This window comes from Hyaena hyaena, unplaced genomic scaffold (assembly GCF_003009895.1).
Source record: "Hyaena hyaena isolate Hyena2069 unplaced genomic scaffold, ASM300989v1 scaffold_250, whole genome shotgun sequence".
Taxonomy (NCBI): Eukaryota; Metazoa; Chordata; class Mammalia; order Carnivora; family Hyaenidae; genus Hyaena; species Hyaena hyaena.
The window spans coordinates 685,383-710,129 of NW_024080882.1; the positions used below are offsets into that span (position 1 = coordinate 685,383).

General features: G+C 38.3%; 1 protein-coding gene across 4 annotated transcripts in view; it reads right to left on the minus strand.

The window, feature by feature from the left end:
- PRR16 (proline rich 16) overlaps positions 1-24,747 on the minus strand; it is a 387,870-nt gene that overhangs the window by 346,062 nt on the left and 17,061 nt on the right. For 3 of the 4 annotated variants that reach the window (XM_039244961.1, XM_039244958.1, XM_039244957.1), the window contains exon 2: positions 5,801-5,876. The exons of the other annotated variant lie outside the window; for it this stretch is intronic. The gene's annotated coding sequence lies outside the window, so the exon portion shown is untranslated. The remainder of the gene's footprint in view (positions 1-5,800; positions 5,877-24,747) is intronic. 4 annotated transcript variants of the gene reach the window in all.

Consider the following 24,747-nt stretch of genomic DNA (forward strand, 5'->3'; position numbering starts at 1 on the left):
TCAGAGCTGGCAAAGCTCTCCAAGCCTGCCTCTACCGTGATGCTTTTTCAGGACCAAATTCTCGACATCACACTAGAATATACAAAGGCATATTTACCTCAAAACTACAAGCTATCCTCTAAGGAGAAAGGCCTAGCACATTTGAATGACTGAAATTAAAAGTGTATTAGAGAGTGCTTCTCCAAATTGTACATGGTTCAGATTTCTTAAAACCTCGATCTGCTCCTACTGAGAAAGACCTCATATTTTGTAACTTATGAAGTCTTCAGTGGACTTGACTAGACAGGAGGGCATTTTCTTTGGCAAGGTCCAGCCAATTAAAAGAGCTGAGACTAGGGCATCTGAGTGGTTCAGTCGGTTAAGCACCCAACTCCTGATTTAGGCTCCAGTCATGATCTCACGGTTCATGAGTTCAAGCCCCGCATCAGGCTCCACACTGACAGCATGGAGCCTGCTTAGGATTCTCTCGCTCTCCCTCTCTCTCTGCCCTTCCCCCATAAACTTTCTTTCTCCAAAATAAATAAATAAACATTAAAAAAAGGGGCATGGACTTTAGAGGCCTTGGTCATCTTTACCAGTTACCACCAGGTAGCCTTGAATGGTTTACCTAATGGTTTACCTAAAACAAAACAAAACAAAACAAAATAAATAATAAAAACAAGACAAAACAAAAACAAACAAACAAAAAAACCTAGTATCAGAATAACTTCAGAATTGGCATATTTCCAAGTTGATTTGAATAAAAACACTAAACTATAATACATGAGATAAAATATGTAGGTTATGAGTCTATATGTCTAGATTGAGAGTTTCTGTCATATTTAGAGAATTGTTATTATATTGAAACAAATGTACAAAGCAGAATTGCAAAGAAAGTAGTTCTTACTGTTTATTTCATTTTTTGGAGTTTCTCTTTGTTCACGTGAGAGAGAACCCAGAGGCTTTTGTTAAAAAAGAAATCCTGAAGCACTGATCTATAACCAAGATAAAAATATTTCTCTTCTCCACTGCCTATACTTAACATTTTAGTACCATGATTGATAATGTGCATTAGTAACGAAACACTTCTGGATTTAGTACATCATGGTGTGATCAGAGTGTACTATCAACAAGTGCAAAACAACATGGAGAGTTTGCATTCCTTGATGTGAATTTTTGAAACCATGAACTACAAATCTTACAAATACAGAAGATTTCCTGTCCATTTGAAGAAGGAAAAAAATTTACGTACTAATTATTATATGTTATTATATATATTTTAAGTATTCATAACGTAAAAGATTTTTACTTGAGAAACTCATTGAACTTTTGCTTAAAGAGTTTCTTTAGCTCTGGAGCACCTGAGTGGCTCAGTCAGTTAAGTGTCCGACTTTGACTCTGGTCATGATCTTATGGTTCGTGAGCTCGAGGCCCATGTCGGGCTCTGCACTGACAGTGCATAGCCCACTTGGGATTCTCTCTCCCACTCTCTGTCACTCCCCACTTCACACTCTCTCTCTTCCTCAAAACAAAACAAAACAAAAAAAAGGAATTCCTTTAGCCCGTTGACAGTTTGGGAAAATGTACCCTATCATAAGCAACATTAACCAACTAAATCTAATCATACATTATCAAGTTATCAATCTCCAGATGGTAGCATCCAAAGAAAGAATATACTACTGGGGTGGAAAAAAATAATATTTTAGGAAAAAAGCCTGTTTGAAGTAAAAATATCTCTCTTATTCCAAAACAAATCTAATATTATCTTTGGGTAAAACTCAAATTCACCAATCTGCAGTCACCCATTTCTTAAGAGTAGACTGGTAGAGTTGACTTTGAGGAATAGCTTTTCACAGCTAGGGTTCTTTAATATGTTGATAAATATTCCTGGGGTATGGGTGTCTCTGTCCATTTATACCTGAGAAAGTTTTTAACACCCGAATTCCTTCAGAAAGTTCCATCAGAACTAGAAATTCTGTAGTAAAGGAGTTCTTTTGCCTTCTTTTTTTTTTTTTTTAAATATTTTTTATTTATTTCTAGGGGAGAGAGAGAGAGAGACAGCGTGAGCAGGGGAGGGTCAGAGAGAGAGGGAGTCACAGACTGAAACAGGCTCCAGGCTCTGAGCTGGCAGTCAGCACAGAGCCCGATGCGGGGCTCGAACCGCGAGATTATGGCCTAAGCGAAAGTCGGACGCCCAACCGACTAAGCCACCCAGGCGCCCCGTCTTTTGCCTTCTTTAATCTAAGATTCTCCAAACATTTTTACCCTTGATCCTTCTTTCTACTAACACCTTATAAAATAATATTAATGGTATTCTACCCAACAAAACTAAATAAAAAATTGGAGGATCTCAAGAACTCTTCTCAAGAAGTTCCACAAAGTAGATTCTCAATAAGTATTGTTTTGTTTCATTTAAAAAAAAAAAAGCCAAGTACAGTGTTTCAAACTAGCTTAAATATGGTGAGATTCTTCATTTATATTCCATTTTCTGTACTTCTCCTGTTTGTAATAAATATGCAAATCCAATGCTAATTGTGTATTCTGAAGGTAATATTAGCTAAGAGGACACTATATCTACCTAAAATCATGAATATTTTGGTCTTAATGATCACAATCATTGTTGCCAATTCTAAGATGACGGATTGTCTAATACTACCCTCAAATGCTTGAAATTTTTTCCCAACAATCAATTTGGAATTCTAGTAGGTATGTATCCTCATTTTGGAGCCAAATTCAAAGTTGTTAAATGAACTTTTATCTTAGATGCTGGAACTGACTATCATTTCAAAAAAGAATTTTTTAAAAATACATTTTGTAAGCATAAAATTCTAGTCGCATTAGATTCTAGTAAATATAAATACATTTCTCTCAGGCTCTTGCTCTTGGTTTTGATCTATTTAAATTAGAAAGAAAAAAGGAAAGAGGGAGATTAAATTGCCATTGTTGTGAATTCTGCCTCTGACATTAAACAGCTGGCTTAAATGTTGCAGAATTGATCATTCTGTATTGGATTTACACCGTGATAATGATAATGTAGTGTTATAACATTTATTGCCCAGCAGCTCAGATCACAGGATTTTATTTGTTTTTTAAATGGAGTATCTTATTCTGTAAACCAGGATTTTTATTTTTTAAATTTTTTTAACAGATTAGGAGACTGAAATTTAGGAAGATTATTTTAGACCCTGTATGAGGTAAGGAAAGCAACCACACCTGTAATTACTTAAGCAGTGGCAATAAAAGTATCAACTTTCTCTATAAATTAAAATTGAGGTTTTAGAGTAGCTCATTTAACTTACAATGTGATATACATTTTATGCTTAGTTAATATATGAGCTTTAAAGTAAGACATTAAAAATTAAGTTGCTCTTCTAAAGATAAATTACTGAAATTCTTTCTATATGAAATATTTAAGTATATTTTCCCAAAGTTCAAATGGGCATGATTTTCACTTTCCCTGCACACTTTCTCCACCATACCCCACAAGATTGTTTATACAGGGCTATTCCTGCCATACATCTTGTGAAAACCAGTCCCTTGGAACTTAATGCAAATACCGAATCATTTACTACATCTAACAGATGATAAGAGCCATCACTTAATGAGAGCTAACTATATACTTGGTACTGTGATAAGATAAAAACCTCAATATGTACTGTTTTATCATCATCCCTATTTTATAATTGAAGAGAGAGGTAGTTCAGTTAAGTAATTTCAAATTTTAGCAGTCAGTAAATGCCAGAGAACCATATTTTCTAATTCTGAATATCTGATCACCTGACTTACTACAGTCTGGGGCCCACTGTGAAAAGACATGGGGTGGGGGCAGACAAAATAGTCCAATTGGCAACCATGGCAATCAGGTTATAGTATGTCATCCACGGGTGGAATTTTTTTTTAATGTTTATTTATTATTTTTGAGAGAGAGAGAGGGAGAGACAGAGTGTGAGCAGGGGAGGGGCAGAGAGAGAGGGAAACAAAGAGTCTGAAGCAGGCTCCAGGCTCCGAGCTGTCAGCACCTCACATGGGGACTGAACCCATGGACCATGAGATCATGACCTGAGCTGAAGTCGGACGCTTAACCGACTGAGCCACCCAGGTGCCCCATCCATGGGTAGAATTTTGAAGAGTCAAAAAGCTGACGAGATTTAATGGGGCTAAAGGTTACTGCCACCCAGGTCACTCAGAGCCTAGAAGGGGCTATGTCAGAGAAGTTCTCCTTATTCCTGAAACTCACCTGGGGACAATTCTGGGTGGAGATAGGGATAAAGCATCTCTGCTCCAAAGGCCAATCAGTGGCTCTTTGGGCAATAAAATGGAGGCTAAAACTACCCCTGACCCCATCTCTAGCCGAGCGGTGCCAAACACCTTTCAACTGGAAGACCTGTAGAATAAGAAGTAAGACGAATAAAACCTACTCATGGACCAACATCTGACTCTCTCCAGAACTCCTGAACACTCAGACATAACATGTGCCTCTGGCTCAGTGGCCTAAAGTGAATACATTTTTTTTAATGGCTTAACAAACATATGCCAGATGGAGTTCTAAGGACTTCTACAAATATTAATTCATTAATTTTAATCTTCATAATCGTGCCATCAAGTAGACTCTATTATTATCACTCGTAATTAAGTAACATCCCCAAAGTTCCTGAGCTAGTAAGTGGGAGAAGCCAAAATTCCAATTCTTACATTTTGTTCCAAGCTTCTCTCTTAACTATGCTGCAATGCCGCCTCTCACTGCCTGAGCACTCTCAGCCCATCAAAAGCCATGATGCCTGGAAAATACAACAAATCTATGCACCACAGCCCTGACTCAACAACTGACCCAAGCAGAGTAATTATTCCAGGTAATGAATAATTACTGCTTCACACTTCACACTGATTAAGATGCTATTTTTAATATGTATTTTCAACAAGTACATTGACAAATGCTGAGAATTTAAACCCTGATACCAGCAGTATATATCTGATTCCCAGGGAGGATAAAAATAAAACTCCAGGAATGATGAGGGACACAATAACCATCGCGGTAAACAGGATGGACTTGGGGCCAGATTGTCTGGGTTCAGATTCCGGTTCTACCACTCCCTCTAGCTACATGGCTTCACAAGTTACTTCTACTTATGAATATTTGATTACTCACGTTTAAAGTGTACGTGGGGGAATAATACCTACTACCTATGTGGATTATTGTAAAAATTAAACTGTAAAGTGGCACTTACTAAAGACTAAATAAGGGTTAGCTATTGAACCTGCTTCATAGAAGGGGAGGAGCAGAAGTGAACAGTGCAAGAAGAGAAATACAAACTTTGTCATCACGCAGACACATTCCTCAGTCACAATGGGTCAAGTGATTTTATGAGAACTTTAATGAGAAGCAACTGGAAATCAACACCTGTACTTCACTCCTCTTTCAAAGTGTTGATTATGATTATGTCCATATTAGCTGTTCTCCACTAATTCTTGTGGTCTATTGTGATTCTGAACTACAGCCACAAGTTCTTCCCAATCCAGTTTGCATCTGCTATGCTCTGATTTTTCCTTGACTGTTAGCAGAGGAGTCTACTTTCCCATTCTTTGAATCTGGGCTGGCATGTGTCCGACAGAATGAAATAGAAGTGATGGTGTGACACCTCCAGGGCTAGATGTTAAGAGGATTTGCATCCTTCTCCCCTTGCTTTCTTGGAAAGCTTTCCTGAGAGCACCAGGTAAAGAAGCCAAGCTAGTCTACTGGAGAATTAGACCATGCGAAGGAGAATGAAGAGGCCTTAGCTGACAGCAGGCACCCCTACCAGACACATGTATGACGCCATCTTACCCTCCAATCGACTCACTCCTTTGCCAAACGCTGCTACATGAATGAAGAAAGATCAGGAGAAGAATCGGTAAGAATTCTGAGAAATAAAAAAAAAAATCACTGTTTTAAACTGTGGACTGAGCACAGCAATAAATAACTCAAAAGCATCTTCAGGAAAGTCTTGAGTTAAAGAATGTTTTTAGAAATTCTTGTGTTATTTCTTTTTAAATGTTTTCAATATTTATTCATTTTTGAGAGAGAGATAGAGTGCAAGTGGGGGATGGGCAGAGAGAGAGGGAGACACAGAATCCAAAGCAGGCTCCAGGCTGTCAGCACAGAGCCCGACGAGGGGATTGAACCCACCAGCAGTGAGATCATGACCTGAGCCAAAGTCAGATGACTAACTGACTGAGTCACCCAGGTGCTTCTCTTGTGTTATTTCTTTTTTTTTTTTTCATGTTGTTTATCTGAATATTTATTTATTTTTTTTCATGTTGTTTATCTGAATATTTATTTATTTATTTTTTTTTTTACAAATAGTTTATTGTCAAATTAGTTTCTACATAACACTCAGTGCTCATCCCCAAAGTGCCCTCCTCCATGCCCATCCCACCCTCCCCCCCACATCCATCAGTCCTCAGTTTTTGTCAGCATTCAAGAGTCTCTCATGGTTTGCCTCTCTCCCTTTCCCCCACCATTTCCGCCCTTCTTCTCCCCCTTGGTCCTCCGTCAAGTTCCTCCTAGTCCTCCTATACGTGCAAACATATGGTATTTGTCCTTCTCTGCCTGACTTATTTCGCTCAGCATAACACCCTCAAGGTCCATCCATGTTGCTACACATGGCCAGATTTCATTGTTTCTCATTGCCATGTAGTATTCCATGGTATAGATAAACCACATCTTCTTGATCCATTCGTCTGTTGATGGACACTTAGGCTCTTTCCATGTTTTAGCTATTGTGGAGAGTGCTGCTATGAACATTGGGGTACATGTGCTCCTATGCCTCAGCATTTCTGTATCCCTTGGGTAAATTCCTAGCAGTGCTATTGCTGGGTCATAAGGGAGTTCTATTGTTAGTTTCCTGAGGAACCTCCACACTGTTTTCCAGAGGGGCTGTACCAGTTTACATTCCCACCAACAGTGCAGGAGGGTGCCCGTTTCTCCACATCCTCGCCAGCATCTAGAGTTCTCTGATTTGCTCATTTTAGCCACTCTGACTGGCGTGAGGTGGTATCTAAGTGTGGTTTTGATTTGTATTTCCCTGATGAGGAGGGATGCTGAGCATCGCTTCATGTGTCTGTTGGCCATCTGGACGTGCTCTTTGGAGAAGTGTCTGTTCATGTCTTCTGCCCATTTCTTCACTGGGTTGTTTGTTTTTCGGGCGTGGAGTTTGGTGAGTTCCTTATAGATTCTGGATATTAACCCTTTATCTGATATGTCATTTGCAACTATCTTTTCCCATTCCGTTGGTTGCCTATTAATTTTCTGGGTTGTTTCCTTTGCTGTGCAGAAGCTTTTAATCTTGATGAGGTCCCAACAGTTTATTTTTGCTCTCGATTCCCTTGCTTTTGGGGATGTGTAAAGTAAGAAGTTGCTGCGGTGGAGGTCAAGGAGGTTGTTTCCTGCTTTCTCCTCTAGGGTGTTGATAGTTTCCTGTCTCACGTTCAGGTCCTTTATCCATTTTGAGTTGATTTTTGTGCATGGTGTGAGAAAATGATCTAGTTTCATTCTTCTGCATGTTGCTGTCCAGTTCTCCCAACACCATCTGTTAAAAAGGCTGTCTTTTTTCCATTGGATATTCTTTCCTGCTTTGTCAAAGATCAGTTGGCTGTATACTTTTGGGTCCACTTCTGAGTTCTCCATTCTGTTCCATTGGTCTATGGGTCTGTTTTTGTGCCAATACCATACTGTCTTGAGGATGACAGCTTTGTAGTAGAGGCTGAGGTCTGGGATGGTGATACCTCCCGTTTTGGTTTTATTTTTCAGTATTACTTTGGCTATTCGGGGTCTTTTGTGGTTCCATACAAATTTTTGGATAGTTTGTTCTAGTTTTGAGAAGTATGCTGGGGCAATTTTGATTGGAATTGCATTGAATGTGTAGAGTGCTTTAGGTAGTAATGACATCTTAACTATATTTATTCTTCCTATCCATGAGCATGGAATGTTTTTCCATTTCTTTGTGTCTTCTTCAATTTCCTTCATAAGTTTTCTATAGTTTTCATCATACAGATCTCTTGTATCCTTGGTTAGGTTTATTCCGAGGTATTTTATGGTTTTTTGTGCAATTGTGAAGGGGATCAGTTTCTTGATTTCTCTTTCTGTTGCTTCATCATTGGTGTATAAAAATGCAACCGATTTCTGTACGTTGATTTTGTACCCTGCAACTTGGCTGAATTCGTGGATCAGTTCTAGTAGGCTTCTGGTGGAGTCTGTCGGGTTTTCGATGTAGAGTATCATGTCATCTGCGAAGAGAGAAAGTTTGACTTCCTCTTTGCCAATTCTGATGCCTTTGATTTCCTTTTGTTGTCTGATGGCTGATGCTAGGACTTCCAGCACTATGTTAAACAACAGTGGTGAGAGTGGACATCCCTGTCGTGTTCCTGATCTCAGGGGGAAAGCTCTCCGTTTTTCCCCGTTGAGGATGATGTTAGCTGAAGGCTTCTCATAGATGGCTTTGATGATGTTTAAGTAGGTTCCTTCTATCCCAACTTTCTCGAGAGTCTTTATTAAGAAGGGATGCTGTATTTTGTCAAATGCTTTTTCTGCATCTATTGACAGGATCATATGGTTTTTATCTTTTCTTTTATTGATATGATGGATCACATTGATTGATTTGCGAATGTTGAACCAGCCCTGTAACCCAGGAATGAATCCCACTTGATCTTGGTGGATGATTCTTTTGATATGCTGCTGGATTCGATTTGCAAGGATCTTGTTGAGAATTTTTGCATCCGTATTCATCAAGGATATTGGCCTATAGTTCTCTTTTTTTGTTGGATCTCTGTCTGGCTTGGGAATCAGAGTGATGCTGGCTTCATAAAATGAGTCTGGGAGTTTTCCTTCGACTTCTATTTTTTGGAATAGCTTGAGAAGAATTGGGATTAATTCAGTTTTAAATGTCTGGTAGAATTCCCCAGGGAAACCATCAGGTCCAGGGCTCTTATTTGTTGGGAGATTTTTGATCACTGATTCGATTTCTTCACTCGTTATGGGTCTGTTTAGGTTTTCTATTTCTTCCCGTGTGAATTTTGGTAGTGAGTGTGTGTTTAGGAATTTGTCCATTTCTTCTAAGTTGTCCAATTTGTTGGCATACAATTTTTCATAGTATTCCCTGATAATTGCTTGTATTTCTGAGGGGTTGGTTGTAATAAGTCCATTTTCATTCATAATTTTGTCTATTTGGGTGCTCTCTCTTTTCTTTTTGATAAGCCTGGCTAGAGGTTTGTCAATTTTGTTTACTTTTTCAAAAAACCAACTCTTGGTTTCATTGATCTGTTCAATGGTTTCTTTGGTTTCTATGTTGTTTATTTCTGCTCTAATTTTTACTGTTTCTCTTCTTCTACTGGGTTTAGGGCGTTCTTGTTGCTCTGCCTCTAGCTCCTTTAGGTGAGCTGTTAGATTTTGGACTTGTGCTTTTTCTAATCTCTTGAAATAGGCCTGGAGAGCAATGTACTTTCCTCTTAGGACTGCCTTGGCCGCATCCCATAGATTTTGAATTGTTGTGTTTTCATTTTCATTTGTTTCCATATATTTTTTAATTTCCTCTCTAAATGACTGATTGGCCCATTCATTCTTTAGAAGGGTGTTCTTTAACCTCCATGTTTTTGGCGGTTTTCCAGACTTCTTCCTGTAATTGATTTCAAGTTTCAAAGCATTGTGATCTGACAGTGTGCATGGTATGACCTCTATTCTTTTATATTTATTGAGGGCTGCTTTATGTCCCAGTATGTGATCTATCTTGGAGAATGTGCCATGCGCACTTGAGAAGAAAGTAAATTCCCTGGCCTCAGGATGTAAAGTTCTAAATATATCCGTCAGATCCATCTGGTCCAATCTCTTGTGTTATTTCTAAGACCGGGTGGACCCCACGTACAAATACAACTACGATTCAGGCATAGAGATGAAGCAAAATTCACAGACATTTTTGAGGCATACTGTCCTTGGCAGGTTTATTTCAGTCTGATTTGATGCTCTGCTGAGCACCCCTTCCTTCTGAGGTCCCAGAGGGCCATTTTTCTGCATAGGAATATTCTAGACCTATAGCATATATATACTATTACAGAAATTTTTATAGGTTAGAGCACAAGCCTGAGAGCAAAACGGTCTAAAATCAATTCTAGCAATTTCTAGCAACTAATTTTAAAAGTATACTATGTAAGTATTAACAATTGTAAGTATTGTGTGTGTGTGTGTGTGTCCAATATACTGAATAAACAAGATTCACAGGACAAAATCACAGAACAATTTTTATCTGCTCTTGTTTCTTTAAAAATTTCTTTGCAGGAAGTTCTTTCCTTGTCTATGGATAAGAACTCTTTGTGAAACCCATATATATTCTTTCTGAATGTATATATTTCAAACTTTTAACGGAGTTAAATATAAAACTTCCAAACTTTTAACAAAGAAAATGTGGTCTTACACAATTAAAGATAGAAAACAAAGAAATAAGCAAGTATTAATAATCAAAGGGGTAAGGGGTTACTTGGTAGCTCAGTCGGTTAAGTGTCCAACTTAGGCTCTGGTCATGATCTCATGGCTCCTGGGTTCAAACCCCACGTCAGGTTCTGTGCTGACAGTTCTGTGCTGACAGGCCTGGAGCCTGCTTTGGATTCTGTGTCTCCCTTTCTCTCTGTCCCTCTCCTGTTCTCTCTCTCTCTCTGTCTGTCTCTTTCTCTCTCTCTCCCCCCCCAAAAAAGAAAAAAACATGAAAAATTTTTAATGAAACCAGTAATATTAGATTCTAAAAGACAAAAACAAATATAATAATTAATAATTGGCTTAAGTGCTTTTGTTTTTTAAAGAGAAGACTAATCAGTTTGGATAAACAAACAACTACTATTGAGCTATATACTTTTATGAAATACTCAGTAGTGTCAGATAACAAAAAACTTTTTGAAAAGTAAGTATTAGCCATCAGATGCCAGAGAGATAATACTCAGTATATGAATACCAAAAACATAAGAATATTTGGAAAAAACCCATATTGTATGGTATATGGTTTTTAATTTAAAAAAAATTTTTAAAGTTCACTCATTTATGAGAGAAGGGCAGAGCATGAGCAGGGGAGGGGCCGAGAGAGAGGGAGACACAGAAACTGAAGCAGGCTCCAGGCTCTGAGCTGTCCACACAAAACCTGACATGGGGTTTGAAGCCAGAGCCACGAGATCATGACCTGAGCTGAAGGTGGATACTCAACCAACAGTCACACAGGTGCCCCAGTATATACTGTTTTTAAGAAGAAAAAGGATACAGTACACAATAAATAAAACTTTTACACCTCTATACGTAGATAGCATAACACTGAAATGTCAAGAGCTGGGACTCCTATATTTTCCTATCTTCTCCAAATAAGAGGCAAAGTACTAAATACATAAAGCATTACATTAGTGTCTGTCGTTATTATGGAACTGCTTTTGGTAATAGGAAGATAAAGAAATAAGTGATAGAGTCTAACCATCCAAGAGTTTATTGTCTCATTTAAGGAGACAGCCAACATATTAAGCATTAAACTAATACTGACATTCTAACTTTGAAATAACTGAAACATGACGATCTGTAAGAGTTCCATGTAGAAGCAGACCCTTGTGGGAGACAGCAGAAAAGAAAAGCATTGTGGGAAGGTGTAAATGGATTAAAATTTGACCTTAGAGTGGAGAGTTCAGGAGTTTTGAAATAAAAATTTTTTTTTTTTTGCTTTTTGTTTTGGGGTCATTGTTTTTCACCATGTTTAATGAATGAATGGATGAATAACCATGAAGTCTGCCTAGTCTTAGGAAGATGTTACGGGAATAGTATATGGATGGTCTCAGATCAGTGGGAGTGCCATGGTGTGAAGGCTTTATTTTTCCTGCTGTTACTGCCCCCAGCTTCTCTTTCTCATCCTGTAAAAATTCATCAAGCAGATTCTGTGGGGATCAGGTCACTGTCAGTTATCATCAAATCCTTTCTAATCTAATAGAAAACTCCAAATTGAAGCTTTCCCAGATCCCAGCTCAGGCTTTTATCATGGTCTAAGGGAGGAACAGTGCAGGAGTCTGCTCCTTACCTCTTCCTTTTCTCTCCTGGTGTTTTGAATCGGAATGCAGCAGAAGGGATGGGCAAGGCTCTAATTTAACAAGTGCTTCTGTAGCTCCTTAAAGGGTTAAACCGGGTGGACGCTGCCTTCTGTGAGACCAGCATCCAAAACCTGATTGCCTATTTGGGTGCATATGCCATTCATTTAAGGACAGTGGTTGGGGGCTAACCATCCTACAGATCCTTGACGCAGGACACCTGCAAACTCGTCAACGCCCCACTTTAGCTTTGTTTCTGGGGATACACCTTGTAGACGCTCGCCCTGTGGATCCCTTTGTTGACGGCATGCTGGGATTTCTTCTGGGTCCTGCTCAACATTTCCAGTACCCCCTTCGCTTCCTGAACTAGCGGGTGCAGCCCACAACCTTTTGCTGCTCCAGTGTGACCTGCCTGGATACTTTCTGTGGTGACCACGTGAACCAGAGGAAACTCGTATGTCACAGCGTGACGCAGGTGGCAATTCAGTCTGCACCACTGATGTCCCTTCTCCAAACTGCCATCTCTCTCTCCTCTGTCCTCCAAGAGGCATGGATTCCTGCACGCAATCCCACAGAGGGGCAAATATATAAATACAGACTGAGAAGCCAGGGTCATGTCTAAAATGTATGTGCAATGCTCTCGGAATGGGGGGGGGGCTCCATTCTGACTTGGAAAATCTGAAAAAGCACAAAGTCAGTGCATTTCTACCTCTAAATCTGAAGCTCCTGACTCTCAGAACTGATAAGCCTCAGCTCTTGTTCCCTATTTCTTTGTCTTCTGTTACATGGATAGGAAGCAAAGCATGAGGCTGGGTATATCAGAACCAGTGAGGACTCCAAATGTGCTCGCTTCTCTCTAGAATGTGATACTCTGTCCTTAACTTAGGTCCTAGACAATGATTCTATCAAAAAGAAAGAATCCTCTTACATCGTGATGTGCAACCTTCAAATAAATGTCACTTTTGTTTTGCTGTTTCACTAAAATATCAGAATGAATGTAATTTTTCTTAGTCCTTGACTTCTTTCACATTGATTTCTAATAGTTGACTTTTATGTGCTTTGGAATTCTTTTTAAAAATCTTTTGACACTATGTTTTTAACTCTTTATATACCTGCCAAATGGCATTGTGCTTGCTAAAATATTAGTTTTATACAAGGTTGCATAAAAGGAAGCAAAGCTCAGTATCGTTCATTTTTTTTAATGTTTTTTTTTTTTTCTAGGAGAGAGAGAGAGAGAGACAGAGTGAGCAGGGGAGGGTCAGAGAGAGAGGGAGTCACAGACTGAAACAGGCTCCAGGCTCTGAGCTGGCAGTCAGCACAGAGCCCGACGCGGGGCTCGAACCCACGAACCACGAGATCATGACCTAAGCAAAAGTTGGACGCTTAACCGACCAAGCCACCCAGGGGCCCCTCGTTCATTCTTTTTTAAAAAAAAATTTAACATTTATTTATTTTTGAGACAGAGCATGAACAGGGGAGGGGCAGAGAGAGAGGGAGACACAGAATCTGAAGCAGGTTCAAGGCTCTGATCTGTCAACACAGAGTCCGAAGCAGGGCTCAAACCCACCAACTGTGAGATCATGACCTGAGCCAAAGTTGGACCCTTAACCAAGTCAGTCACCCAGGCACCCCAGTATCATTCATTCTTATGATAGAATCTAGTTGGTTCAAATGTACACTGTGGTCAAAACTGAGAAAATAACAAGTTTTAATAATACACTCTAATTTGAATAGTATGTGAAATTTTTAGGGTTTTTTAAATGTCTTTTCCCTATAAGGAAAGAAAATGTAAAAAGAAAAAAAAATGTGTAAGGTCTAACCTAGAACAACCAGCATGATGGCTGAGTTTCCTAAAGAAACTGTCTGCTTGTGTGTACAATATGCTCTGGAACAGAGTGACAACCAAACCCATCCATCTCTGAATGGTTTCAATAACAAATGACCAGTTGTGGTTTTACCTGTGGGAGACAAAGAGAGGAAAACTACTTATGATTCATTTTATTATATTACTTCGGACTATCTAGTTGGTCCAAGTGAGAATTGTAGTCAAAATGCCCCGTTGCTCCAGCGAGAAAAGTTTTAAAACACTAGACCACTTAATTAATTTATCTGGAAGCTTAAATATTTTGGTTTACTTAGTGGTCCCAATTTCCAAAAAAGTTGTTCTTAAACACGACTATTTAACAAAGACACGTCTAGATCAGGAACCAGGTGTAAAATATTTGCTCTTCTCAGTATGCTGGGTGTCTCAGTTGGTTAAGCATCTGACTCTTGGTTCAGCTCAGGTCATAATCTCATGGTTTATGAGCTCTAGCACTACATAAGGCTCTGCACTGGTAGTGAGGAACTTGCTAGGGATTCTCTTTCACTCCTCTTTCTCTGACCCTCCCCAACTTGTGCTGTCTATGTCTCTTTCAAAATAAATAAATAAACTTCAAGAAAATAATTAAGGGGTGCCTAGGTGGCTCAGTCAGTTAAGCATCTGACTTCAGCTCAGGTCATGATCTCAGGGTTTGTGGGTTCAAGCCCCATGTTGGCACTCTGTGTGGAGAGCTCAGAGGCTGGAGCCTGCTTTGGATTCTGTGTCTCCCTTTCTCTCTGGCCCTTCCCTGCTTGCACTCTGTCTCTCTTCTTCTCTCTCTCTCAAAAATAAACATTAAGGTTGTTTTTTTCTAAATAAATAAAAGATGTGTTCTTCTGCCAAGGCCTGTGTTGCATACATACATCAATCAGTGAATCAATAAATCAATACTAGAATAACTAATCATCCCCTTCAATCATGGTGAGTCACCAATTTTTGGTTAATAAGCAAGAGACAAAAGAACACTTAAATGGATCATACTTACTTGCCCCACAGTGCCTGAGTTACTATGAACCCTTCATCTATTCATCATTTTTAATACTTTATTAAATTATTATTAAAGTCTTTATTAATGAAAGTAAAGCTGAGGAAGAGGGATTTAGCTTCCCAGGGTGTGGCCAAGTTATTATTTTCTGCCATCTTCATGATCACCAATAAGTGATTCCACAATGCTGAGCTGTGTTTTTAATTAATTCGGCAAATACTTTTTGAGAGCAGAGCCCTGCCAGGCACTATAGAGAGCAATGCCATGCTAATTTCCTGCTCTCCGGCAGATTATAGGCAAGTGTGGTAGAGGACTAAGAATAGCCGGAAAAACTGTTACCTGCTACAAAATGTTTTTCAGCCCTTAGACACACTGATCCATTTTCACGGTGACTCACAGCCATACACTGTGTCCTTGAGATGGATAATAGAAGCTCTGTTGTGCTTACCGCTGTAAATCTTCAATCAATCACCTAGAATCCACAAGACATCCTGAGGATTGAGAAGGTAAACCTAACCAATTCCACTGGCAAAACCTGGACTCAGTTTGGCATCACACTAAATCTACCGGTGCCTCAATTATACGGGTCATTTCACTCTCTACCAGGCTTTAGTGGTCGGAACCTTCTTATAATAAGATAAAATCAGATGTGTTCATTTTTAAGAGATGCACTGAAAAGATGCTTTTCGTATACTATAAAATCTGGTTCCATTTTCAAAACAAAAATAAAATAGCAAAGGAAAAACACACTTTAAAAAAAAAATATCAAGACATATTGTGACAGTCCAGAGTGTCTGTTTAGGCGTGCATACCTAAAATATCTATTATGTTTTAAGTAAAATGGTGATTTCAGCAAACAAGGTTTACTAATAAATTATTTTAGTCTATTTTTAAAATTATTTTCTTCTGCTGAAACACGTGAGAGGGTATATACCTGAGATTTCAGTTAATGTCTACATTTTTCAGGTGAGCATATCTGACTCTGAAGAAAGAGAGGGTGAAGAGTCATGGAGATGGGTTTAATTATTAAGTCAAGTGAAGATAATGAAAACGGTTTTCAAGTTATTGTTGTTTATGCAGACAGCTATTGTCTGAATGCCTGGGTCCTGCCAACCCTCCTGTGCTGAGATCCTAATCTCCAACGATGGTATAGGGACATGGGGCCTTTGGTAAGTGCTTAGTTCATGAAGGCAGCGCCTTCACAAATGGAATCGGTGCCTGTAGATACCAGACTCCCACCAGAGAGCCCACCCAGTCTGTCATCTGAGGACACCGCATAGTCAGCTGGAGAGGAAGAAGGCTCTCACCAGACACCATGACTGCCACTGCCCTCATCTTTGACTTCCCAGCTTCAGAACTGTGAGAAAAAAAGTGTTGGTTGTTTATACGCCACCAATATATGCTATTTTTGTTCAAGTAACCTGAACAAGCTAAACACACACACATACATGTGTTCTCTTATGTTACTGATTTGTGGTTGAGTGCTATCCTCAAGAGATTATCATGTTAAATTTCTGAAAACAAATAGAACAGCAGACAGTTTTATTTCCACCATTCTTAGAAACCATATTTGGGGTGCCTGAATGGCTCAGTCAGTTAAGCATCTGACTCTTGATTTCAGCTCAGGTCATGATCTCATGTTCTTGATTTGGAACCCTACACTAAGCTCTGCGTTGACAGCATGGAGCCAGCTTGGGATTCTCTTTCTCCCTCTCTCTCTCTGCCCTCCCCTGCTCACTCATTCGCTCTCTCAAAAATAAACAAAGCAAACCTTATAAAAAAGAAAAAACACAGTCAACTTCAAGGAAATTATACCTCAATCTTTTGTGATTACTAACCCTAGTTCATTTATAATTACAGTTCTTACAATATGTAAATTACTCATCTATAAATGATTTTTACATATCAAAATTATAATTTTTATTTTTACTTACATATGTATATAGTATTTGTAAAATTTCAAATAATCCAGAAAAAAAAAACATGTATTTCCCTCTGTCCTTCACTGCCAATTTTACTCTGCTTATAAAAGGTAACTATGAGCAGGTGCATGGGTGGCTCAGTTGGTTGAGCATCTGACTTCAGCTCAGGTCATGATGTTGTGGTTCATGGGTTTGAGCCCCGCACTGGGCTCTGTGCTGAAAGCCCAGGGCCTGGAGCCTGCTTTGGATTTTGTGTTTCCCTTTCTCTCTGCCCCTGCCCTGCTCACACTCTGTCTCTCTCTCTCAAAGATAAATATTTTTAAAAATTATTTAAAAAGAGGGAATTATGATCAACTGTTTAGGGATTAATGTTTCTAAGGATTATATTCCAGACATTTATTATACCAATACACATGCACACACATGATTTTATGTTAGTTCTTTTCATGTAAATGATAGGAATGTATCTTTTAGCAACGTTTCCTTTAACCTGTTTTTGAGATTTACTTACAACATTCATTTCCATATTGATAGACAGCTAGATGGTCTACAATTTTTTTTAACACTTATTTATTTTTGAGAGAGAGAAAGAGAGAGAGATAAAGACAGAGCGAGTGGGGGAGAGGCAGAGAGAGAGGGAGACACAGAATCCAAAGTAGGCTCCAAGCTCTGAGCTGTCAGCACAGAGCCCAAGCCAAGGCGCGAACTCACGAACCTTGAGATCATGACCTGAGCTGAAGTCAGCCACTTAACCGACTGAGCCACCCTGGCACCCCTAGTCTACAATTTTTTACTTTGATAAAGAGAGCACCACTAAACATCTCTGTAGATGCTACCTCGGCACATTATTGAATATTTCTCTTTATTGATTAACAAGAAGTGGGATAGATAGATCATAGTTGCAGTATAAATCAATTCTCCAAAATTCTCTTCCAATATAATTGTACCAATTTACATTACCAAGAGTGATGGAGAAGAGTTCTTTTGTGTCCTCATCTCACCTGAATTGTGGTATTATTTATAAGATGTTCAGTCTATCTAATTTTACTTTAATTTACTTGTCCTAGATTATATGTAGGTTGAACCTACATTCTCTTTATTTCATCTTTTGTCAGTTATTCAGGTGTTTTGCCACTTTTTCTATTGGATGATATATTTTTGCTTTTCAATTAATTTGTAGAAGCTTTTCATTTTGAATATAATGATTTACTATAAATGTTTAATTACTTTCCTAGTTTGTTAATTCTTTTTATCTTGGTTTTGTCTATTTGTATTGCTTAAAAGCTTAAAAGGATAAGGAGCCAAATTATTCATCACTAACTTTATGCTGATAATCTGCTGAGTCTTTTGACAAAAGGTCTTGCTTGCTACACCAAAATTGCATGCATATTTTCCCAAAATTGCTTCTGGGTATCTTTTTCCCCATTAAGTCCAAAGTTCATCTGCAATTGATTTTTGGAAACTGTGTAGTGAGGATCCCTAACTACAAATGCATAGCTATTTGCTTCCACATGGTGTAATAAATTATATGGGAATCCTCTAAGATATGTTTATAATTCCAAATGTAGAGCCAACCATTTCTAAAAAATCTTTTAATGTTTATTTATATTTGAGAGAGAGGAGAGAAGGGCAGAGAGAGAGGGAGACACAGAATCCAAAGCAGGCTCCAGACTCTGAGCTGTCAGTGCAGAACCCAAAGTGGGGCTCGAATCCACAAGCCAAGAGAACATCACCTGAACCGAAGCCAAGCTTAACCAATTGAGCTACCCAGGTGCCCCAATATAGCCAACCATTTCTAAACAATTCATTGACTTTTCCAAACAATGTCTTAATGTTTTCCTTCACTTGAAAAGCTACGTTTCCCATATGGGAAATCATTACTTAATAAATTATTAGTATTTATTACTTTGGACATCATTATTATTTAAGTGGGGAGCCTAGATGGCTCAGTCAGTTAAGCGTCTGACTTGGGCTCAGGTCATGATCTCGCGGTTTGTGGGTTCAAGCCCTGCATCAGGTTCTGTGCTGGCAGCTCAGAGTCTGGAGCCTGTTTCAGATTCTGTGTCACCCTCTCTCTCTCTGCCCCTTCCCCACTCATGTTCTGTCTGTCTCAAAAATAAATAAACTATAAAAAATTTTAAGAATTATTATTTAAGTATTTCCCCATAAACTCAAAGTTTTAGAACTCCTTAGAAATCACTACATTGCTCTAGCAACATGAGAACAGTTAGAAAATAGTCACTCCAATCTTCAGCCCATTTGGGATGTTAGTTCTTTTGCCAGAATTAGCACATCAAACTGACATTATCATGAATGCAGCTGAGAGGCACAGGTTTATCCTTCTTTAGTTTTCATCTGACTTATTCTCTGGTCACAGTTATTAGCTGATGCCTCCCCAGCACTAGCTGGCTTTGTATCCGAGGCTAAGTCATTAAGCAGGGAGAGAAGTAATCATCAGCTTTCATCTGGGTCCACTCACTGCATGCTGTAGGTCTTCTCTGTGCTGATGGCACTTCCCTGGGTCCACTGCATTACCCATGGCTCGGCACAAAGACTCTATCTAGCCTTTTATTCAAATATACATTTCTTCTATAAAAGATGACCCCCCCCCACACACACACAGTTTCTGCCTTTTCCTTTTTCTCTAATGTCCTGTGACAGAATGTAGAGAGACTTTGAGATTGTAGCTCTGATCACAATTGTCTTTTATATGGGAATGTCTATGGACATACAAATTAAAAGAATTTATTACATAGTTTAGTATCTTACCTGCTTTCTCTATCTTTCTTTTCCAAATCCAACATGTCCTTAAGACCAATTGACCACTCTCCTGACATATTATGTAAATTTGTTTCATCTTTTCAATTCCTGGGACACTGCTTTAACTCAGCATCATGTCAAATTTCACTTACTTCAACGATTTCAACATTCTCCTCCATAATTTCTTCAATTTTAACATCCCTCTCCTTTTCTTTGTATTTTGTAAAAGCTGTGTCTTTCTAAATCATGGATTACAGCGTATGATCTAACTGTAATTTATATGAGTCATGTAACTCCTCATTTTGTATGAAATAAAACTCTAAGCACTTGGAAGGGCAGTCAATAATCCCTATAAATGTACATCAACTTAGCTTTTCTAGCATCTACTGTGTCTCTCCTTCTTCTCCAAACTAATATATTCTATATGGCAGCCAGAAAGGAGAATGAACCTAACTACCAGTCCGTAAACATCTTTTACTTTAATATTCTTACTAAAAATATTGTCAGACAACTTTATTATTCATTTATAATGTTAATACACTCCAATTAGGAAAAGAACACATCCAAATTCTTTTCTATTGTCAAAAAAGACAATTTTCTCCCATTTCTATGTGTTAAGTAAAATGTCTAGCATAGTTGAGATTCTATCCTTATTCCAGTGAAGACCATCAAGGGGCTCCTGGATGGCTCAGTCAGTCGAGTGTCCAACTTTGGTTCAGGTCATGATCTCACAGTTTGTGAATCTGGGGCCCCATGTCGGGCTCTGTGCTGTCAGCTCAGAGCCTGGGGCCTGCTTCAGATTCGGCTCTGCATTCTCCCTCTCCACCCCTGCCCTGCTCATGCTCTTTCTCTCTCTCAAAAATAAACATTAAAAAAATTAAAAAACTAAAATTAGTAACTTCACAGATGACTTTAACAGTAGATGAGATGTAGTAAAAGAAAGGGTTTGTAAACTCATATACAAATCAAAAGAAAAGAGCCACATGATGTACAAAGAAGAGAACAGTGGTGCATGAGGGCAGAAAGGGCAGAAGAGACTATAAGAAAAGCGTGAGATTCAGTAACTGAAAGTAACTGGAGTTCTAGAAGGAGAAGAAGGAGCAAATGGGACTAAGGTAACATGTGACCGAGAATTTTCCAGAACAGATCAAAGATATCTACCTACCTATTGGTTCAAGAACTCTGGCATACACTTAACGGTATAAACACGAAGCAAACCAAAGACCCATATGGTAAAATAGTTAAAAAACACAACTAAAAAAATACAGACTTAAAAATAACAAAAGAAAAAAGAAAAGGTGTATTATCCACATACAAGCAGGAATAAAACCAAATTAGGTAAATAGAAAAGATGAGAGTCAAAAGATATTCCACTGTTGGTAGGGCATCTTTAATATGCTGATTATAGAAGAAATGCTAAATGAAATTTCTATTTCCACTGAAAATATTCTTGAAACACGAAGATAAAAGTAGCTCATTTTAAGAGAACAAAAATGAATTATGTGTTACATGAAAGCCTACACTAGAAAAAAAGAATAGAGTTCTTAAAGTAGAAGAAAAATGATCCAATTTGGAAACATGAAAATACAGAATGGTGTAAAAAACACAGAAAGGGGCAAGCATCTAAGTAAATATAATAAATACTGGTTATACAAAACCATGATTATAATTTCTTAGGCTATTTTAACTGTGCATACAACTAAAACACAGGCAAACAGGAGACAAAAGAAAGTAAAGACAGTTAATAGTTTTTTGGCTTGGGAAGTATCGGTGAAAAAATATACACAAGAATTTTTTTAGTGGATTAAAAGTTATGTATGTGCATTGTATCCTTAGGGTAACCACTAAGAAAAAAGAATAATTAATAACACATTAGTAGATGGAAAATGAAACAGAATTTAAAAATTCAATAATCCAAAACAAGTCAATTAAAGAAAATAAAAGAGTATAATGCAAGTGTATTAAAATGAAAACAAATAGAAAGAAAAGAGAAATTTAAATATTCAAATGGACTATGTAATAGGAATTAAAGTCTATGATGCACAGGATTTTTAAAAAGCCATTACCTAAGGAAAAAGGCACAGACGTTTGAGAGTAAAGCATGGAAAAGAGATCTATCAGTTAACTAGTACTGTACAACAATCCTCAACTTTGGTAACTTCAAACACTGTACATTTATTATACCCCAGCTTCTGTGGGTTAGCAGCATGAGATGACTTAGCTACAAGATTCTGACCCAGGGTTTCTCTTAAGGCTGCCATCAGGCTGAGCACGGGCTGTCTTCATCTCAGGGCTCAACTGAGAAATTATCTTGCTTCTAAACAATCCATGAGATGATCTGCCCCAAATGGCTGCTTTACAACATAAAAACAGGCTTCTTCTAGAGCACATGATTCTAGACAAGAGTGAGACAGCATGTACCACACAAGTCTTTTTATAATTTCATATTGGAATTGACATCCTATCAGTTTTGCTGCATTCTCATCCTCAAAAGGGAGTCACCCAATCCAGTCCATAATGAAGGGAAAGAAATTACACACAAAAATGCTCATCTATGGTAGATTGTGATAAATTACATATTCATTTGGAATTGAAAAGTAGCAGTTCTCAAAGCAGAACCTTCCAGGAGGTCTGTGAGCTGACAATTATTTTCATATAAGCATTGAGATATGATTTGATTGTTTGCTCCCATTGTCCTACAAGTATATGGTGGAGTTTTCAGGAGGCAACATGTCATGTGATATCATCTTCACTCAGATGACTACTGGGGATATGTGTATTCCTGTATTTTACAACTTTCTATTTGTAGTATAGTAACTATCAAAATACATAGCCTGCATTATCAAAAGATCATTGGGATCCTAAATAATTTTTAAGAACGTAGAATATTTTAAGAATTTTTAAGAATCCTGGGGCCCATGGGTGGCTCAGTCAGTTAAGCATCCAACTTTGGTTCAGGTCACGACCTCATCGTTTGTGGGTTCGAGCCCTGCATTGGGCTCTGTGCTGACAGTTCAGAGCCTGGAGCCTGCTTCAGATTCTGTGTCTCCTTCTCTCTCTGTCCCTCACCTGCTCGTGTTCTGTCTCTCTCTCAAACTAAATAAACATTAAAAAATTTTTAAAAAGAAAAAAAAATTTTTAAAGAAGAATATGCAGGAATCCTGAGACATGTTTAAGTTAAATCACTAAATCAGTGTAAAAACAAATAACTAAAAGGAATAATAATTTTGAAATGCTTTATTAGTCAATAAAAAGGCAAAAGTGAGAAGATCAGAAAGCTGACAACAGTAAGTATATTTAAATTCAAATATATTAGTTATTACAATTATAGATGTTACAAATCACATACATATAATGTTCACTGAAAGAAGCAAGAAAAATAGTACCAAATACATGATTTCATTTAGAGAAGTTCAAAAACAAGCAAAGTGATCTCCTGTGCTGGAAATCCTAATACTTGTCGCCTTCAGGGTCAGTAACGTCTAAGGTGGGTATCAGGGAGTTCTGAGGAGGGATCTGTAGTGATGGTAAAATTTATTGCCCTTAGTCCTAGTAGCGGTTTATGCAGGTACATTCACCGTGCAAAATCTCATTGAGCTGCAAACTTTGTTATGTACATTCTTCTGTATCTTTATTATTCATACATAAAAGAGTTTACTTAAAGAAAACAGAAGGTAACCCACACTTGGTTGGCTGGATTGAAGACCTGTCCATAGCTGTACCTGTGTGTGGTACAAAGCTATGTCATTTTATCTGAGGTAACAGTTCACTTGCCCTTATGCATTTCTATGCACACTGGTCAGAAAAAGTAGTTTTATTTTTTTAAATATTTATTTATCGAGAGAGAGAGAGAGAGAGAGAGAATGAGCGCACAAGCAAGGGAGGGACACAGAGAGAGAGAGAGAGAGAGAGAGAGAGAGAGACAGAGAGACAGAGAATCCCAATCCCAAGCAGCTCCCTGCTGCCAGAGCAGAGCCCAATGTGGTGCTCAAACCCACGAACCATGAGATCATGACCTGAGCCAAGATCAAGAGGCCGATCTCTAACTGACTGAGCCACCCAGGTGCCCCAGAAAAAGTACTTTTACTGTTAATTCTACTTCTATTAAATTTTCTTTAATTTCAGCTAAATTTCATCAGTCAAACTCAAATTTCAGCCATGCCATCGTATAGTATAGTGTAGAGCTCAAAACAGCCTTACCTTTAAAAATTATCAAGACAATTTTTCTTATCTAGCTCAGTTTTTTACCGTCCATTCAAAAACTCCTTTTTGCCTAGACTCCTACAGATCTAAGTTGCCACCTAGTTGGAAAAACATGATTTTGAATGAGCAAACTAGGGCCCAAAAAGTTTAACCCAATTCTTTGAAATCATGCATCTGTCCATTTCCTCTATGAATCTTCCCCTAGATCATCTAGATCCAGTTCTCCCTAGTCTGTTTACATTAGCACACAGTTCCTATACCACTGAGAAGATATGTTACTGGGTTTTGTGTTATTAGATGTTGCCTTATGGACATTTTATATATAGGCTTCTACTAATGTCTGTGACCTTTTAGGTCAGTGACCCTCATAATTGGTAAGCATGCATTCAGGCATACATTCACTTATTCAGCAAATATTTGTTGATTTGTCGAATATCTACTATCAATCAAACAGCTTAAAGAGTCCCTCCTCCTCATGCAATTTAGACCCCAAGGTAACTTAATCAGTAAGTAAAAAAAAATAATACTGTATGTAGTACATAATACAGGGATACATGATCTGGACTAACCAAAAGCCCATGGATTAACCTTCAGATACAGCAGCTTTCATGATGCTTTGAGATTCCTGGGCTTACTGTGGTGAACCCTCTGGAAAGGCTGCAGTGAAGAGCACTGTTATAATGGCCAACCTCCCCAAACTGGCTTCATTCACAACACACACTTTTATCTCTTTTACATAAAGTGTTGCCACATAAAATTCCATTTGAACAAAACACTCCGCAGTCAAAAATGAGTTCAATAGATTTTTCAGGTTCTAAACATTTCAGCCTTTCAAAGCAGCACATGATGTTTCTGGTTACATACAGACCACTGTAGATTTACTCAGTGAAATTCATTGCGTGTTTTCTATTTTTGCTCTAGAATTATAGGTTGTATATAAGCAGGTAAGTTTATGGTGCTGAGAA